Below are 20,829 nucleotides of genomic sequence, written 5' to 3'. Positions count from 1 at the left end.
GGGGGGGGGGGGGCAGAGGGAGGGAGAGAGAGAGGAATGCATGGGCATATGTACCCATGCACATAAAGGCATAAGCCCCGCCTCAACACATACTTTTTCAAAAGATGGTTTTACTTTACGTTTATGAGTGTTCTGCCTGCATGTATGAATGTGCACCACATGCCTGCCTGGTGCTCACAGAAGTCAGAAAAGGGCATTGGATCCTTTAGAACTGGGGTTACAGACAGTTGTGAGCCTCCATATGGGTTCTGCGAACCCCACACCTCTGGAAGAGCAACCAGTGCCCTCAACTGCTGAACCATCTCTCCAACCTCCCACAGAATTCTTAGTATAAAAATAAAAAGAACAGAGAAGCCTTACTAAAATTACATTCTTATCTCCGTGTCAAAGATGAATCATGATCAGCAAACCTGTAGAGAAAGGGTCCCTGGGAAACGCATAACTTCCAGTCTCCAAATCCAAATTTGTGCCGATTCTTTAAAGACACTCCAGTGAGTCTTATATATGAAGAGAAGCCCTCCAAGGTCCATCTGATACAGGAATTTGAAGCACCCATTCCTCTGTGCCTCCTCAGTCCCATTTGTTTTTCTTATTTTAAATGTGTTTGTGTGGCAAGGTAGGAAACATACATGACGAAAAGTTACATAAGAGAGAAACGATTAAGTCACAAACTCAAACCCTGCTTCACGGACAGGGGTGATTGTTCTCATGTTACCCAGCACTTGGGAAGCTAAGGAAGGAGGACACCTAGAACTCAAGGCTAGCCTGGGCTACAGACTGAGTCCCAGGCCAGCCTGGGCTATACAGTAAGACCCTATCTCCTCACTTGATCTTAGCCAAAAGAGTGAGAAGCAATGAGATCTTGTTAGGGAAGGAAAGAAACAAAACAAAAATTCTGATAATAGAGATGGTCATAGCAGTGCACCTCACAACCTAGGTGGCTTTAAAAGCAGGTTTATGGATGATACATTTAGAACATGCTTTTAAAATACTGAATTTGGAAATGTTTATTTTGATACAGGGTATCTGCTGTCTTTCCTAGGTTGTTTTTTTAAACTCAATCCTCTCATCTCAGACATTCAAGTAACATGGATTACAGGCATGGACCATGGGAATCAATTTGGTAAACTCCCTCTCTCTCAAGCTCTCACTCTCTCCCTTCTCTCCTCTCTTCTCTCCTCTCTCTCTCTCTCTCTCTCTCTCTCTCTCTCTCTCTCTCTCTCTCTCTCTCTCCCTCCCTCCCTCCCTTCCTCCCTCCCTGGCCAATCTCTCTGTCTTTAGAGATGGGTACTGCCCGGGATCCAACCCAGGACTTCACACATGCTAGGCACATGTTCTACTACTGACCCCCATGGCAGCTTGTTGCTTTTTGTATTGAAACAGTGTTTCATACAGTCCAGGCTAGTCTCAAACTCACTATGTAACTGAGGATGGCTTCGAACTCCTGATCCTTCTGCCTTCACCTCCTAAGTGCTAGAATTACAGCCATCATACAACATCATGTTAGGTTACAATCTGGTACACTGTGCACACACACACACACACACACACACATCCTTGAATTCATTTACAACAGATAACACACATAACTATTCTAGAGGGGGGTTTCAATCAGACATAAGAGGGACAATAAACTCTGCAGGAAGAGAAACTCTTTAAGGGTTGTTTTAAGTCTCCACAAAAGTGTCTAAAAACTTTCATTAACAGATAAACTGTGAGATTTTGTACTTTTATCCCCAAATTTAAATCTAAGAGACAGGAATGCATTATATTATCCTATCTTAGACATAGTTCCAAATAAAGAAACATATGTGATCTAAAAATAATGTTAGCATTTCAAAACACTCAGAAAAAAAATTCAACAAACCCACGGTTCACACAGTATTGTGTTTGAATTTAAATCCAAGGCTAGAACCCTGCTGGGTAAGTGCTTGCCTAGCATGCACAAGGCCTTAGGTCCAGTTCCAGCACTAAATAAAGACGTTTAAAAAAAAAAAAAAAGTAACAGGCCTGTCTGCTAAATTTCAAAGCAAAATAATTTAGAAAGATTACTTATAAATTATAGCAATATACTCAGACTTCTTAAGTTAGCCAAATTAGGTGTAGGCATACCCACCTGGCAGACAGGACTATTCTAGGCAAAGCTGGGGAGAAGGTATCTTTAGTAGCTGGCAAAAGGGCTGCCTGTTCACCCTTCTTCAGGGAACTCCCCTTGACTACAGCACCTTCACTGATGTTTCAAGGGTTCCCAGCCTTGGGCCTTTTATGTATTTACTTTTGACTCAGGAACCTAAAATACATTCAAACTGTGTCTAAAACCTCTGCTCACAGGTGCAATTTCTGCTTCCCTTGGGGACAGTGAGGCCTGCTCCATTTTTCACTGCTTCCCTACTGAGAGTCTGTGTGGTAGCTGCAGAAGAAACTATTCTTTGTTCAAGACACAAAAGCCTTCCAACCAATGTTACTTAGACTTAAAGGAAGGCTGGATTCCCGAGAAGGCTCCCCAGAACCTCCGGAGGGCGGGTCTATTTATCTAGGACTTGTGTTACCGCTGCAGCACACGCCAACCAGACTTTGCATTATGCTACGTTACATACGGCCAAACATAAAGGACTGATTTCGTTGCAGGGGTCTTTTGTCTCTAGTGGACTATAGGCATCACTGGGAAGATGCTGTGGCTTACTATACTCCCAAGAACCTAGGACATATACTAAATATTCATAAACATGAAACTAACTCACGATCATCACTACATGTAATGCTACTTTATAAAACATAGATATATTCACTTTGTTATTCGAGATGAAACTGACACTATCAGTTTCATTTGTGCAGGAAATTACAAAACTGCAGTCACTGAGACTGCAACCTTAGCTCCCACTGTAAGCAGGCAAAGCAAACTCAAGGTTCTCTTGTTAATTGTTTAATATTGCTGGGACAACTAAGTGGCTACATTCCCATTGTGAAACATTCATTGTTACCAATTTTTTTATTTTTATTTTTATTTTTTTATTTTTTGGCTTGGTCACAAAGGAAACAAAGGGACAGGAGAAAACAACTTAAAAAGTCCAATTAAAAAAAAAAAATCTAGGAAACACTCCAAACCATGATCATCATAAAGTTTTCCAGGGTTAATAAATAAGGAAGATTCATGATTTCTGGGAGAAAGTGACATTGTTATGTTTTGATGTCCCAACTCAAATTCAAATACAAATTGTTTACTCAAATGAATTGTGTGGTCGGAATCAGGATTCTCTTTATACAAAATCAAAGGACATAAAATCTACATTAAGAGTCTTTCCTGTTATCATTTCATCAGTGTGCAATGGTTAATTATGGCTGCTACCAAGCTCTGACTTCCCCCAAACCCTCTGGAACCTGTTTCCAGAGTGGAAATATGCCTTTCTTTTCCACTCTGCAACCCCACACTGCCTAGCTGGTCCACATCAGGGACTCCAGAATACAATGTGTCTAATTTTATTTGCATTAAATGAAATGTACAAAAGGAACTAGAAAGATAGCTCAGCAGTTAAGAGCACTGGTTGCTCTTCCAGAGGACCTGTGTCCAATCCGCAGCACTGACAGGGTGGCTCACAACCACCTATAACTCCAACTCCAAAGGATTTGATGCTTTCTTATGGCTTCCACAGGCACCAGACATTCAGACTGCACAGATGGACATGCAGACAAAATACCTATACACATAAAATTAAATTAAAGATGAATTAAATTACATTTTAAAAATAGCAACAGATTGTTTTCTAAGTCAGAGAGAAGAGCCAGGCAGTCTTGCTGGTACACATCTGTGATTCCTGCATTCACTGAGAGGGTTGACACAGGAGTCCCAGGTCAGCCTGACTAGAAGCAAGTTCAAGGCCAGCCTGGGCAACATAATGTGTTTGAGATCCTGTCTCAAAAGGATGACCTATTTATTTTATTTAATGGGACTTAAGGACTTCTGACTTGGGATGTCTGAATAATGTCAAGAAGTTTGAGAAATCAATAAATATTCCTACCAAGTCAAAGACTGTGGTCCTTGGGAATTTTTTTTTTTTACTCACAAAATTTTTATGGACATAGTACTTTGAAATACATATTTGGGTCTGGAGGTATAGCTCGGTGGTAGGACATCTGCTGTTTATGCTTATGGGCTGATTTTCAGCATCACAAAGAAAGAAAAAAGCATTCATTTTTATGTTCTGATTTTTCTAGGTAAAAATCCAAACAACAGTTAACCCAAAGGGGACATTTCATTTGAATTAAAGCCAATGAAGACAGTAATGCCGATATGACTTCAACGGGGACATTAATCATGCAACAATGTGAGTCTGGAAAACTTCACTGTGGCTGAGGTCTGATGTCCTGACACCATTTCAAGAGTTTAAAAACAAAACAAAAGGAGCTGTTGCTTCCCGTGTCACATGCCGTGACTTTCTCAGGAAAGTCGCCCTCAATGTGGTTGGGGCAGTCACCACATAGAAAAGAAAGCTCCTTATAAATTCAGCAATCACTTGGCATGGAGCAAAACAAAGTCCATGTCTGAGACACTTTACAGTGACATCAACAAAGGGGGAAAAAAAAAAAAAGGCTGTACCACACACACACACCCCAAAAATATTCAGTAAATAATAAAGATGTTAATATTTTTTCTGTTGCCATTTCTCTCGAGTACTTTGAGCCATGTCTTAGGTTTACAGTGTGGCCTTTAAACTTTAGGTAAACTGCAGGTGAGATGATCAATGCTCATCTTTCTATAAAACAAAGAAAATCTTTCTATAGAAAAGGCTTTTCCATTGGTCCAATATAGCAGTCTAAAATAAGAGAAAGCTTTATCTCTACATGTTCTACATCGGCAAATGCACAGAGAGCTGAAGGAAAAATTAACATGGTCAAGAAAAAAACTCAGAAAGATGTCACAAGCACATGCATATGCACACATGCACATGTACACACACATGCACACATGCACACACACACAAATGAGTGCAATCATTCAGAAATAGTAAGAAAATTGAAAACGACTTTCAACAAAGACTTGTGGGAAACAATACTTAAAAGGTGGGATACTTTGATTATTTGATATGTTAAAAGTAAGCATTCAGGGTTATCACACAAATCATCCTATACCGATGGACTTTAAATTCAAAAGCAAGGAATGCATCAAGCTGCTGTTTCAGCTCAGCGGAGATGGAACAAACAGGGAAGTCGTTGGGTGTTTTGTTTTGTTCTTTAAGTTGATTCCTGGGAGCAGGCTGGAGAGACAGCTCAGTAGTTCAGAACAAATTAAGTTCCCAGCACCGTGTCAATCAGTTCCTAACCGCCTCAACTCCAGCTCCAGGCTTCTAGCCTCCGTGCACACACCTAAAGTAACACACATGGTAATTAAAACTAAACCCTAAAACAAAAAGAGTGGCTTCTTTTGCAGGGGACGGGGGCTGTAGTTCAGTGGCAGAGCCTGTGTTGAGTGTGCGCAGAGTACAGTCCCAGCAGTCAGAAAAACATTTATGCTTAAAAAACCTCACATTTGAGAGGTCAGTACTCCCTATCTTCAAAACTGATGAGGCATTTCTGTGTAGGACTCGTTTGTTTAAACAGGTCCTATTACGAAGCCACCAACATTACAGGTTCACATTGAGAGTTGAACATTATCATAAGGCTGCCATAATTGCTAATAATTAAAGAAAGAGTAAGGCTGAATTCTAACAAATTTATATAACAGGAAAACTCTACACCTATTTTTTGGGACCGACTCTCTTGAGGCCCAGACTGACCTTGAACACACTAGGGAACTGAATCTTCTCATCCTCCTCCCTCCCCTTGCCAAGGCTAGGTCTGAAGACGCATGCCACCACACCTCGCCACCTTCTCAGGTTTATTTTTTATATTTATTTGTTTCTTTGTTTGACCTGGGCAGCCCTGGCTGTCCTGGAACTCTCTCTGTAGACCAGCCTGGCCTCAAACCCAGAGATCCACCTGCCTCTGGCCCCCAAGTGCTGGGTTTTACCTTCTAAGTTTTAAAGGTTCTTAAATCCTATAGTCCTGCAATCCCAACACTTGGAAGAAGGTGGCAGGAGGATCAAGAGTTCAAGGCCAAACTGGATCACATGAGACCCAGTCTTAAAGCAAAACAAAAAGAAAACCTACAACAAAGACAATGGTGAAGGCTCACTGTTCATTTTTAGAGGCCATGCAGGGTGATCTTTAAAGTACAGCCTTTCAGTACACACCCTTGTCCATCCCCCTAAATAAAAGGAACTAAATGGGATAAAGCCAATCCTTCAAGCCACTCCACTCTGAGTGAGTATATTCTACTTCATTCAAACAGTACATGAATGACTACAAAAGAGGGTCCCAAACCCAAGCTCCCTTTAAAAGGAAATAATGCATGAATTTTTCTTTGACTTTCTTTTTAAGTTTTTCTCTGCTTTTGTTTGTTTTGACAAGAAATCTTAAGCCTGGCTCTGTGTGTGTATGTGTGTGTGTGTATAATTTATTTTTATTATATGTTTATTAATGTTTTTGCCTGAACGTATGTTTGTGTGAGAGTGTCAGATGCCCTGGAACCAGAGTTACAGACAGGAATGAGCTGCCATGTGAGGGCTGAGAACTGAACCTCAGCTCCTCTGGAAGAGCAGTCAGCACTCTTAACTGCTGAGCCATCTCTCCCCTCCAAGCCTGGGTCTATTGTTACAGTTTGTTTGTTTGTTTGTTTGTTTTTCTTTTTGGGTGAGGAGTGATATTAGGGATTGAACGGGGCTCAATTCTTTTTTTTTAAGATTTATTTTTTATTTTATGTGGCTGTCTTGCCTGCACATCTGCATGAGCAAAGGCAAGAAGACGACGACTACGGATCTCTGAGAACTGAAGGCATGGATAGTTGTGAGCCATCTTGTCAGTGCCAGGAATTGAACTCAGGTCCTGTAGAAGAGCAACTAGTGTTCTTAATCACTGAGCCATCTCTCCAACCCTTAAAAACATATTTTAAAGCCAGGCAGGATACCACATACCTTTAATCTCAGTACTTGGGAGGCAGAGGCAGATGGATCTCTGAATTTGATGCCAGCATGGTCTTCAAAAAGAAACCGCATCTCAAAAAGAAACAAAACATAACAAAATGATATTTCAAAGTCAGACACAGTGGCCCATGCTTATAGCAGAGCATTTTAAAGGATAAAACAAGAAGAACTGCCATTAGCTCAAGATAGGTGTAGTCCACAGTGTAAGTAACAGGCCACCCAAGGCTACACAAAGAAGTAAAAGAAAAAGTACACAAACAGCAAGACGTGGCCACCTGGCCATGATCCACACTCAGAAGGCCAAAGCAGGAGACCACAGGTTTCAGCGCTGCCTGGCCCATACATGCATGAGAACTGGTTCTGTCTATAAAGAAGGACATTTTTCTAAAATTTGATTATTTTAGTCAATTAAAATGCAATATGGCCAACAAAACCATGTAGCATCATTTGATCAAACAAAGGATTGCATACACAGACTTACCTGGTTACAGGAGCTGCCTCCTGAGCTTCTACCTCAAGAAGGCTTTACAATGTCATAAAACTCAGCCACACTCCTGATTTTGTAAATGAAGATGCTTCTTTTAATTCATGCATTTTATAACTTCAGAGGGCTCAGTGACCAAGCTACATTGTATTGACAAGTAAAATAACAAGTTTCCATAAACGATGCAGGCAGTGGCCCGTGCAGTGTGTTTGTTTAAAAGTAACAGGGTTCCCAATTGTGTAACGTCTATGAAAATGTGGGAAAGTCTGAAAATCATCTCATTTACTGATTCCACATACCTGCCACATATCTACTGTAGCTACTTCAGCAGTAAATTATTATTACTACGACTGTTCAAGAGAAAGAGTTTGATTCCTGAATGGAAACAGAAGCAAAGCTTCAGTCCTTGAGGAAGTGGCGCCATGGAAGACTCACACATTCTCTTTATTAATTCTGAAGCAGAGAATTATATCCGATCACCATTTGATACATTCAAAATCTAATTTGTATGGTTCACATTAATGAAGAATAGCATTCAACTTAGTGACAGAAAGCTTACAAGTCAGAAAAGGCTATGATTAAGACCTGGATATGTCAGGTAACAGAGGAAGATATCAGATGTGCCTTTTCAGAGTACTTTAGTATAGTCTTCAAAATAAAAACCATTAATAGAAAATAAATTGTAAATTTTACTTACTCTCTAAGCACCAAAATAAAGTTAAAAAAAATACCCACCTACCCCCAAGTGCTGGGATTAAAGGTGTGAGCCACCACAGGACAAATAAAATAAAAATTCAGTTCTAAAGTAACAGCAGTCTCTACACTATCAGACTTAACTGTACATTCAGCTATTCATAAACAATTTGAAAACCCTGTTTAATCACTTGCACATGGTTATTCGCTCCTTTCTAAGCCAGGTGCTCTGCTAGGCACCAGGCATGGACTCAGGAATGAAATGCTACTGTTACCTTTACAAATACTTCTGTTTAGCCAGGAGAAAGCCACCGGAGGCAACAATTATGCCATTTTTATAACAATTTTGTAACTGAGGCAGGCACGTGATACTATGCAAATTTAAATGAAAGAAAGCCAAAAATGGTGCCTCACACTTGAAATCCTAGCACTCAGGAGGCCAAGCACTTGATGATAGCTCGCCTGGACCAGAGTGAGAGTTTATCTCAAAAAGAAACAAAAGTGACAGAGTGTAAACAACTCAACTCATCCAAGGAAGTAAAGCCATTTTTCAAAAACAATGTCGCACTATATAGTCCCTGTTAGCCCTTAAATTCTGATCATTTGGCCTCAGCTTCCTGAGTGCCAAGCTTACAGGTATATACAGTATGTCTTGCCCAATAACTGAGTGTCCTTCCTTTCTGTCTGTGTATGTGTGTGCATGTTCCTGTGTGCAGGTGAGCACGAACGTGTGTGTGCATATATGCAGAAATCAGAGACAACCTCAAGTATCATTGCTTAGGCACTATCTACTTTGTTTTTGAGACAATGCCTCCCACTGGGCTGGAACTTGCCAAGTAAGCTAAGCTGGCTGGCCAGAGAACAGCAGCCTGTTGCTGCTTCTGCAGTACTACGACTGCAAGCGTACTCACCAGAACCAGCTTTTTAATGTGGGCTCTGGAGCTGGAGAGATGGCTCAGCAGTTAAGAGCACCGACTGTTCTTCTAGAGGTCCTGAGTTCAATTCCCAGCAACCACATGGTGGCTCATAACCATCTGTAATGGGATCCAATGCCTTCTTCCACTACAGTGTACTCGTATACATAAAATAAGGAAATATTAATGTGGGGTCTGGGGATCAAATTCAGGTCCTCATGCTTATAAGTGATTTAACAACTGAGCTATATGTGGCTTTTTTGAAGAGATTTTGAGAAAAAGGCTTGTTATGAAGTCCTGGCTGACATAGAACCTTATATGTAGACCAAGATGGCCTTAAACTTGCAGGAATCTTCCTGTTTCTACCTCTGGATTACTGGTGGCTTACAGGTGTGTGCCACCATATCTGGCTTCTAATAATAGAATTTCTTTAAAGTTTTATATAAACTCTATTTCAAACATCAGAAATATTTATAAAAGTCTTCTTTTATTAACAGCAATGATTATTACCTTCATTTAAAAATATACGACTGAGGCTAAGCATACAGCTCAGTGGTGAACTACTTACTTTTACATAGGCAAGGCCCTAGATTTGATTTCTTAGTGCAATAAGGAAAACAAAACAAACACACTTCTTTTTAAAAACTCACCTGTATACAAGAAACAAAAAATGAGCTAAACTCAGGAAGATATCCCAAACACTTCAGAACCTCTGCACATATGAGCTTATCTGCTCTCATCATAACAACATGGAGTAGGTGCTGCTACTGTCCTCCTTTTATAGATGAAATAACTAACGGTAACTTGGTCAAGGGCACACAAATGGCAAAAGAAAATACTGAGACTTGAACCTACAGAACCTGATTTGAGAACTCTCTCTTTGCATTTTGTTTTGAGTTTAGTTTGGTTGGTTGATTTTTGGGCCTCCCTGGCAGATGGGCACCTGATGGGCACTAGCAGCCTGATTCTGGAGGGCGCTGTACTCCTTCTCCTGTGTGTACGGTAAGTGAATGTTTATTGGTATTCCTGTATCTTTGCACGTGCATGTGCACATACACAGAGGTTAGAGGTCGGCATCAAGTATCTGCTGCATTCTTTCTCCATCTTTTATTGAGATAGGGTCTCTTGCTTGAATCCAGCGCTTGCCAATTTGGCTAGTCTAACTAGCTAGTTTGCCCCAACAGTCCTTGTCTCCACTGCCTCACCCCCGCCCCACCCCACAGTGCTGAGATTACAGGAAGGCTGCCACATTTTTGTGGGTACTGAGAATCTTGAGTTCAGAAAATGGACAACCAACTGAGCAATCTCTTCAGCCCCTGGGACCTCACTCTGCAATTCTACGCAGATACCTGTCTTCCAGCAGTGATGTTGTCTATGGCAAGCATTCTATTCATCTTTGGGGGAGGGGAGGTCTTTTAAAGAGGAGTCTTTCTGGAGAAACAACTGGAGAAAATCACTACAGTCCAGATTATTTTAAACTTGTCCAAGGTCACAGAGCCAGTGAGGGAGAGATACTGGCAAAATTCAAATTCAGACAGCAGGATGCCCTGTGCTTTGAGGCTTCAGCCTCATGAAAAAAGTCACATGCAAATTTATTAAACAACTCAAAAAGGCTCTGTGTAAGTCTTCCTGAAATATACTGAAAGGTCTTGAAGCTGGTGACAAGCGCTTCTTTAAAGCAACATTTACATATAAGTCACTTTTAAACTTCACCACTTTGGACTGATCATAACCACATTTCTGCTCTTTAAAAAGAAATCTTTCTGTAGCAACTTGGCAGATTTCAGTACAGGAACAGTCTATTCTTTAAAATTAAATTTAGTAACAACTTATTCTGGTTAGTCTGAAAGAGAAGTAGAAAATGAACTACTAAGAGGTCTTTGCTGTACTTTAATATTTCAAAATATGTTTGGTTTGGCCTAATTTAAATCTTATGGACAACTAGTGCAAGGTAATAGCGACTTAAAACTAATGAATTCTAAACAGCAACCCTGGAAGCCAACTCGGAGTAACCATTTCTTATCATTCTTTCACCTCAAAATAAATACTAAAGGTCCATACAGCAAGACTCTCGTGATGCAGGTAGTGGTGGGTATTCGTAGTCCGGAGGCATTTAAGATGGAGAAACCAAATTAAAAACTGAAGAAATTCTGTAGAATAATGTTGCTTAAAGAGTAGTCAAGAACACAAAAATTGTATACCCAAAGAAACAACCTCTAAGCTGTTCTGTGCATAAAGACGAAGACAGAATTCTGCGTTGCAATGCCTCCCTAGAGCAAGAGAAAATCGAAGTGGACATACCATGCTGGATTCCCTTCTCACCTGCTCTCTTCCAACAGGTTTAGACTTTCAGAACCTTTAATACTGAATTCACATTTTTCACAAGAAAACCTATAAAATTGCTTCAAAATAAAAACTAAGCCAGTAGGCAACCAGTATTCTCCTCTATCACCATGCACTCAAATTACAAACACCTTTTGCTTTGCCTTTATTGAATGAAAGTTAACTTCGATTTAGAGGAAAATGTGCCCCCATTAGGCATTTTACACTTTCTGCGGGGCACTCAGTCTATCAGATCACATCGCAGACTATTACTGCTCACTTAGGCATTCAAAAGACAGAGAGCATGCCAGCACCAATTATTTCACAGGCGGCATAATGCCCCGCTGGTGGAAGTCTGGCAATACCTACATGTACAGCAAGACAGGAGAAGGAGGGTGTCAAGGGCGGGCGGGGGGGGGTGGAGAGAGGGGGAGCGAGAGAGGGAAGGAGGGAGTCACCTCCTCATCCACGCCGACCGGGAACCTCCAGCCACAACCTGATCCCTGCCCTGCCCAAAAGTGGCCCGGCCACCACATTTTTATTTATTTATTTATTTTTGCAGACCACCCCACCCCAAACCCCACTCGGTACTCACCTTCCGCGAAGAAGTGGGCGCCCGGTCCAGCCCCCGGGCGGGTCGTACGGCCGCAGGGAGAGGACGTCGGTCGGCGCGTCCCTCGGTGCGGGACAGGGGATCCCGACGAGTGGGAGCGCGGAGGAGCGGGAGGAGGAGCGGGGTGGGGGCTCCCGCTCCTACGGAGCCCGCTGGTCCTCCACCGCTGCCCCGCGGAGGAAAGCCGACCGAGGGATGGACTGACTGTCGGGGAAACGGCGGGGATGGGCGAGACGGGCTAAAGGGGCGATACGGCGCACGGACTGGACGGGAGACAGCAAGAAGCGGCTCGGGGTCTAGCCCATGCCGTGGCGGCCTGGGGGCAGAGGCTAGCTGAAGGGAAGTTGCCGAGGCTGGCGAGATGCGGGAGGAGGACGCACCGGGAGGAATACAGCCAGCCAGCCATGGATAGCGGGGCGCCGAGAGCAGGGGCGGCCGGCGGCGGGGAGCACCGCCCGCTCAGCTCGCTCAAGACATTTAATTGGATTGATAGGTTGTGCAGTGACTCACAGACTTTAAAGAGTCCTAGGGCAGTCCCCGCCCAGCTGGACCGGGAAGAAGCGGCGGGGCGGGCGGGGTAGGGGGCTGGGGAGAGCCGCGAGGGAGGCGGTGGCGGGGCGGGAGCGCAGCGAGGCTGCCCAGTGGCAGGGCGTACCGCCGTGACGGGCGTGACCATAGACCAATGGCAGTGAGGCTCGCTAGGTGGCTGGCTTCGCCCCTGGCCCAATGAGTCTTCTAAGGACACTGTAGAGCACCGGGCGGGGGAAGTGATGGGGGTGGGGAGAGGTGGGTGGACGTTGAGCAGGAGGAGGAGAAAAAGAGCCGCGGGAGACCCGCGGAGTCACTCTGCCCTCCTCGTTCTAGAAGCGCGCTTTCCGCCAATCCGAGCGCCACCTGGGGGTGATGGACGCCGGCCTGTGGCCAATGAGGAGGAGAAGCTGGCGGTGAGGAGCGGGCGGGCCCGCGCTCTGGCTCCCTCCTCCCGCGCGGTCCTCCAGCCCGCCCGGCCCGAGTCAGTCACGCAAGTAACCGTGTGAGAACCGGGCCGCGCGGGGCGGGGCGGGGCGGGGCGGAGCGGGGCGGGGCACCGCAGCTGGCAGCCTAACCCTGGACCGGCTGGAGGGGCGCGCGGGCGGGCCCCTTGCGAAACCTGCCAGCGGACCTGCCGGCCAAGCCCACTCTCAGGGCGGACCGATTCGGAGTGGATCCGATCCAAACTTGATCCGCGTCCATAGTGTCCACTGCTAAAACAGCCCCGGTGGGCACGTGCTCTGGGATTTCAGGAGCCAAAGACGCAAGGCGTGGCAATCACTTTGGCCCAGGATTTGCCCGTTTTGTGGGGGAAGTCGCCTAGGGTGTAGACAGGTTGAAACAGCTCCTCGGAACACATGTCCTTTTATTGGGTTTCTGGAAAAGGCACTTCTTAAACTGGTGTGAACGACTCTGTTCGGGCTTTGCAGTACGCGTGTATCTTAGCTTTCTCCAAACGTCCCTCTGCACTCTCCCACTCCCTCACCTTGAACCCTAAGGCAGTGCCTGAGTGCACCTACTCAGTACTCGTTCCCAGGAGCTATGGCGTGTCTCAATATTTTGGCTGTTGTCCAGTAATCACTTCACAGACTTTAACCCATTGTTATGCATTAGGACTTGAAAGAAATCCCCCCAAAAAGCAAACACGCTGGCAAAACCCATCTTCTTACCTACAAAATGCATTGTTTGTTTCGGGTGTTGTTAAGACAGAGTCTCGATACTTGATCCCGGCTGTCCTAGTATTTGCTGCGTAGCGCAGGCTGGCCCTTAAACCTGTTTCATCCCTACTGCCTTGACTTCTTGGCTTCCTGGATTCAAAGGTGTTTTCCTGGGGCTTAAAACAGCTGCATTCCTATTCAAATAGACTGGAATACCCAACACCCACTTTTGAAATAAGTACTGGTGAGACAATATTACTTTAGGATCTTGAAGTGAGTGAGACTCCCCCACCCCCACCCTCACCCCGAGATAACAGAAATCCACAGTGCTTTAGAAATGGGAAAAAGATAAAAATGAAGACAAATGTTTACTCTGGTCACATTGGGGCTTTCCTTAACTGTGCTCACCTTAGGACCCAGACCTTTCTGGAGCTTAATTGTGACACAGCTTGACTCCGTGATACCTTCTGGTCCAGAATCTATTAATGAAAATGAACTGTGCCAGCAACTTCTTGCAACACACAGCTCATTTATGCATTTTCTCTTCGTGTGTTGAAACTACACTGGAGCTATGCAGGGCAGGGGACCTAGTGTTCTCACTGTCAGCCTAGTGATTCGTACAAGGTGAACAATGTTAGCTGGATCCCTCACTGTGGCAAAAACAAACAAAACACCCCACTACTTCTAATCTGGGTTACTGTACTACATTTTATTTTATGCAGATGAGTGTCTGCTTGTATTTATTATTTATGTGTACTATGTTAGTGCCTGGTGCCTGTAAAGGCCAAAAGAAGGCATTGGATCGCCTGGAGTCAGAGAAAGCTGCTCTCACAGCTGTGTGGGTGCTGGGAACCAAACCTGGGTCCTCTGCAAGGGCAGCAAAGTGCTCTTAACTTCTGAGCCATCTCTCCATATATATATATATATTCTTCTATGAGGTCATTTTATAGATAGGTAAATGTAGTGGATTATTGTATATACCATAATGGTACTATGAACAGATTTTGACTCTGAAAGATCTCCAAATAAGGGTTAGCAATCTCGTGGTGGAAGAGCTATGGCTTGCCTCCAATCCTTACCATGTGTCACTTTAGAATTCTGTGCCCTCCTTATTCCAATATTTCTTGAAGTGTGGAAGGCCTGCTAGATTCCTGGGTCTCCCCTCAGGTCTATGGGTTACTTGCTGCTTGCAATAGTTCAGGTGATTTGAGTATTGACACACTAACCACTTCATTAGACACCTCTCTTTCTTCCTGTCCTTACTCTTTTTTCCTCTCACATCTATTTCTCTCCTGGCTTCTACTTTATGATCGTTTTGTGATCACTTGCGTATTTGCTGTGCATAAGTCTGAGTAGAAAGTGTTGTGTGCTGCTGTTCTTGGGGAGACAGAAACAGATGTCTGATTACCCAGGGCAAAGCTAAGTATCACAAAAGGCCAACTTACTGAATCAATGAATTTCCTGGGGTTACTTACAGAACATGGACTACTCATTTGCAGTCATGTCACAGAAAGCCCACCCCAATACGGGTGACAACTCACCAAAGCTGAAATATTGGAGCTTTTCCCATGATTTGCTTGCAGCTCCTTAAATGAAAGAGTCTCTCTCTTCCCCAGACTTTACTGCTTTCATAACCTTGGGGAGGGAGAAGTCTTGTGAATCTGGTGTGTTTCAGGGATTTCTGAGATTTATGAGTTGTTTACTTCCTGTCTTGTTTTTTTGAGACAGGGTTTTTCTGTGTAGCCCTGGCTGTCCTGAAACTCACTCTGTAGACCAGGCTGACTTCGAACTCAGTCAGTTGGAAGTCACTTCTACTTGCCTCTCTGAATGCATGTGCCACGGCTGCCTGGCTGTTTACTTCCTGTCTTAATAAGCCTCCCTTTAGAACTCCTGGAATTATTAACTTTGTAAAGGTCCCACCTGGCAGTGGAAGGTGTTCGCCACAACACTGCTTATAGAAGCATAGTTGGGGCAAACTTACTGATGCTATTGAGATTCATCTCTAGTTCAAATGAGTTGGCAGGTTTTATCACACACACACACACACACACACACACACACACACACACACACCTAAGGGGAGACCCAGGAATCTAGCAGGCCTTCCACACTTTAAGAAATATTGGAATAAGGAGGGCACAGAATTCTAAAGTGACACATGGTAAGGATTGGAGGCAAGTGTGTGTGTGTGTGTGTGTGTGTGTGTGTGTGTGTGTGTGTGTGCGAGTGTATGTGTAATGTGTAGTGTGTATGTCTATATCCACCACAGTTTCTGCTGCCATGGACCCCACCCCCCCTCCATCTCCCAGTGCTCCCTCTGTTAAGTTTAAAGACTGAGTGCAGCTAAGCGGCTGCTCTAAGATGGCCTCTTCTGCCCACTCCTGTTTCCAAGTTAGAAACAGTCAAGCAATCCAGGATTTTAAAAAGCTTTATATCAAGACTAGCCCAAATATGTTTACTTACATGCTTGTGTGCACCTCGTAGAAAGCCGTCAGTGCTGACCATAACCACAGTGAGAAGCAATTGATGCGATTGCAATATCCATCATGAGTCAGGAAGCAAGCAGTAGACACAGGGCCTCTTCAAAGTCGGATGAAAGGGAAGGGAATTAGCTGTGGGGGTCGGGTTAAGCAGCAGGTGCTGCTCCCTTTGATATCAGGACTGACAGACAAGTGAAAGCATCACCAAGTGCTTTGGGGATAGATTCAGGGTGCTGCTTAGCAAAGGCAGGGTGGTGACAAAAGTGTTGCTTAAATTCTCCCCGTGCACTATCAGGTTAGGACTGTCTCCTCCACAGGCAAGTTGAAAACAGTCATTTCCCACAAAGGTACACCCAAAATAACCCCTGCTGGCTGTGGATCCTGCTGCTTTAAAAGCTTGCCTCTGCTGAATCCATCCTTAATGGCTTATTACTGGCATACTGAACTCTGACCTTAAGTAATGGTTACAGCTTTGTGGCCCTCAGAAAGTCACATGTATGCGCAGGCCTAAGCCTAAACTGGGAGTTTGGCAGGAAGGTACATGGTGTGATTGAGCCCAGCTGCCTGTACCCCTTTTCTGGTGGACTGAGAAATTTCAGGCAACCCCACCTGCGGGTTCCCCAAATCTGAAGGCTGGGGTGTTGTAGAGATGAAGGTTTTCAAAAGCAAATTTCTCAGGATTCCCTCTTACAGTCTCAACTGCTCATCACCACTTTCCAATACTGGGGCCCTCACAGTTATAAACATTACCTAGCAGGACCACAGTCTGCTTTCTGCGGTTCCAGGAGCTTATAATTTAGCATTCTATGTCTGCTTAATCATTACCTAATCTGCACATGGACCAGAGGATGTCTCCATTTCCCTGAGCCTGACCTGAGAAAGGCTTTGGCATTCCCATGGGTCTGAAGCATCCGGGTCCTTGATTTAGCTGTGCTCATATTAATGACAGACATCTACTCAGAACTTCATCTGCTCCCCACCTCTGGGAGATGTGAAAATAAAGTCAGGCTAGGAGTTGAACCAACTGTGTAGACTTCCCGTAATCTGTTGCAAATTTTGGGTGTGGGGGGGTGTGGAATCACAAAGAAAAAAATTTACCTATAACTATTTTCTAGAAATAGCTATTAAATATTTGGCCTATGTGTGGTTTTGAAAATATTTAAACTAAATATATCATAAATATATTTCATTCTACTGAATATGACTTTAAAAAAAAAAAAAGTTGTTTTGTTCCTGAGATAGCATCCTATAGCCCAGGCTGGCCTCTAACTCACTCAAGTGGCTGGGAGCACACCCACCCATCTTATTCAGCTCCCAGAAACTGATTCTTCGCTCCCTTTGCTCTTGGTTCTTGGGATTGAAACCATGACCATGACCGTGCTGGCCAAATACTCTCCCGCTAAGCTACATCATTGGCTCTGGAGTTTGTCTTGTTGCTGTTGTTATTGTTTGTTTTTTTGCTTTTGGTTTTTGTTCGTTTGTTTGTTTCTGAGACAGGGATTCTCTGTGTAGCCCTAGCTATGTGTAGCCTTGGCTATACTGGAACTCCATCTGAAGACCAGGCTGATCTTGAAGTCAGAGATCTTCCTGCGTCTGCCGCAGGAGTTTTAAAGGCGTGTACCATCACTAGCAGCTTTTGACCTCAGTTTTCTAAGGATGACTATTTAGCAGGGGTGTGAACGAACAATTCTGGGGAGAAAAATCTGCCAGCAGAGGGCTTCTCAGGAGAGAAATACAGGAATCCAAAAAGTAGCTGGCTAGAGGTCGTGCGCTGGGAAGACAAAGTAGTGAGTTGGTCAGGGTTATCTAAAAAGAATGAAATGAAAAAAAAATTAATGAAAAAAAAAAAAAGCAGAATTCTACTTGCAGGTTAAGCGCATGCAAGACTGGACAACATATTTTTCAGAAAGCATTCAAATAATCAAATCAGGTGTCTTCCCTACCTACTATGGAAGACTTACCTGGGGGGATCACAAGTTCAAGGCCAGCCTAAGCAGCATAGGGAAACACTGTAAAAACTACTATTAAAAAAGGAGAGGGCAGGTGGTTGTGTGGCTCAGTACCAAGCCTGACAACTTGAGTGTGATTCCTTAGGACCCACTTGGGAGAAGAAAACCAACTGCTTGCTACAAGTTTCCTGTAACCTCCACGTGCATGCCGTGTTGCATGCAAGCCTTTGCCTGCACACAATTACACAAAAACAAATAAATAGATAGATGGATGGGTAGGTAGGTAGATAGATAGATAAATAGATAGATAGATAGGCAGGTAGATAAAGTTTGTGTTTTTAAGTAATCAGGGAGTGGGGAGGAGGTGCTGGTTGCTAAAGTGCTTACCTTGCAAGCTCAGGGACCTGAAATTGACCCCCCAGTTAAAAACAAAAAAAAAAAAAAACAAAGAAAAAAGAAAACAAAGTGGGCAGAGTGGCATTGACTTATCAAACCCAGTGCTGCTGAGCTAGGCAGAGGGAGATCCCTAGGGATTTACTGGCCAGCCAGCTTAGCCTACATGGTGAGTTCTAGGCTGTGAGATGCCCTATCTCACAAAGACAAGAACAGGGAGGTGGTCCTTAGCTGAGGCTGACCCCTGGCCTCTCATGCATGTGCACATGGGTGAATGTGCATGTACATGCAAAAGAGACAGCCAAGTAAGAGCAAAAATGAAAAGAAGCAAGTGATAGAGGCTTTATCTGCAAGGAAGAAGCCTGGATTCCATCCCCATTTTAAAAAAGAATAAAACAATAAAAAAAATCAGGAAAATAAAATTCTGAACATAGAACCAAAAGAGGCATTTTAAAAATGGTTATTACAGGGTAGTGCTCTATTTATTAAAATGGGTGGTAGACACCTGAGTATCATGTTACAATGTTAAAATACATACCTTGCTTTTATATACTCCTTGTTATGCACAATGAGACATAGGCTTAGATATGTTAGGGCAGTTGTGAAATAAGGCCTCTTCAACCCCTGTATCCTGAGGTTTTGCAGATAGGCTATAATAGTGGCTCTTCCTCAGAAAACGCTCAAATTCATCATTCACAAAACTTAACCTCGTTGCTCTTAAGCAGTTGGCGAGAGTACATCTAACCTTAACATGGTTTCTCTGAGACAGGCAGCATTGCAGGAGCCACTGACTGTGCAGACACAGAAACAGGAGAGTGTAGCAGGGCTAGCTGTGCACTATAGAGCTCGGGAAAGTAGCTGGCGGGGGTAATAGTCAAAGGAGCCCAGCCTGCTTTTCTAGCTCCTGGGGCCATTTCCTCCAGGCCAGGATGCTGAAGAAGAAAAGCAGAGCCAAGTATCTCCTGGGTCTCAAGTGTTTAAGTTATGGGGTGAGACTGCCCACTGCCATTTCTGCTTTCCCCAAACCATAAGATCTATGTGCATTGGTGTTTGGGAAAATGGATACAGAAGTAAGTAGCTTTAACCAATGACTCAAACACTTAAGACCAAAGAGACTGTTTTAAACCTCTCCAGATTCCAAAAATAATTTTGAACTGTTTTTTTTTTTCCTGCAGTCTCTGGGAAAATGCTATATGCAAATTACTCATATACAAGTGGACCCAAAACATTTGTTTGTCCACAGATATGTATCAACCTCTTTAAACTTTATTATAGTGGTGATTCTTCCAAAAAACTTCATGGGAACAACAACATCAGTCCTCACCCACTGCTGTGCTGACCAGTAACAAGCTGACACCAGCTTAAGTAACAAGCATCTATAGTGGGATGCCTGAGCCACTACTGCTTCCAGCCACCTCAACGTATGTGCATTTTTATTTTTATAACAAAAATAAAAGCACTCTGTGCACATTACCTCGCTGGAATATTTTGAAATCTCACTACTTGATCTATGGCATAGAAAGCTATTGTGGGAAATAGGAATTTTTGACTAACCATACATTCTTTTAAGTGTGCAGCAATGTAAAATGGATGAGCTATAAGTCTCAAATAGTTATTTTATAATGGATATCAGTCTGTCGTTATCCCATCCACAACACGCCATGGTATAGAGAGGGGACATGCACACAGCTCTGTCTTTCAACTGTGCTCATAACACAGTTCTAGCAACCTCTCCGCATAGCGCTTCTGTGAAGGTTCAGGGTGGGGCAGCTAGGTAAAGAACACTGAGGAGGGGACTGTGGCTCTCTGTGGTTTCACAATAAACTTATCCAAAATGGCAGCTCAGAATCCACACACTGAATATCTGCAGTGTGTTCCGAGGGCTTCACAGTCTAGAAAAAGACCAATCCAAAGATTTGCCGCTAAAAATTAACACGTTTATAAGCTAATGAGAGGACCTAGCATACTTGGGTAGATTTGGAAAGAAAGTATAAAGTTCTTTTAGCTTAAATTTCAACAGATGCTTTTGAAACATTTCAGAAATAGAAAAGGACAGATAATAGAAAGTAAGCTTCTCTCCCACCCCATTCCCTTCCTCTCAGTTTCCTACCAGGAGGCAAACCCTTCAGCTAGCTTCACGTACATGAAGTATATTGAAGTTAACATATACATGAGTGTTTATCTTTCCAATGTAAATAATAGTGCTGTATATTGCTTTTGTTCTTTGTGAATATGTAAGATGGGGTTTCTTCATACACTCCAAGGTAGCCTTAAACT

At 43.6% G+C, this 20,829-nt stretch overlaps 1 protein-coding gene across 1 annotated transcript in view; it reads right to left on the bottom strand.

Annotated features, from left to right (window-relative positions):
* Sertad2 (SERTA domain containing 2) overlaps positions 1 to 12,572 on the bottom strand; it is a 106,775-nt gene extending 94,203 nt beyond the window's left edge. The window contains exon 1 of the mRNA XM_029483675.1: positions 12,025 to 12,572. The gene's annotated coding sequence lies outside the window, so the exon portion shown is untranslated. The remainder of the gene's footprint in view (positions 1 to 12,024) is intronic.
* Positions 12,573 to 20,829: the final 8,257 nt, after the last annotated feature.

Source organism: Mus caroli, chromosome 11 (genome assembly GCF_900094665.2).
Source record: "Mus caroli chromosome 11, CAROLI_EIJ_v1.1, whole genome shotgun sequence".
Taxonomy (NCBI): domain Eukaryota; kingdom Metazoa; phylum Chordata; class Mammalia; order Rodentia; family Muridae; genus Mus; species Mus caroli.
Note: the sequence above shows the minus strand (reverse complement) of the source record. Positions and strands in the feature narration are given on the sequence as shown.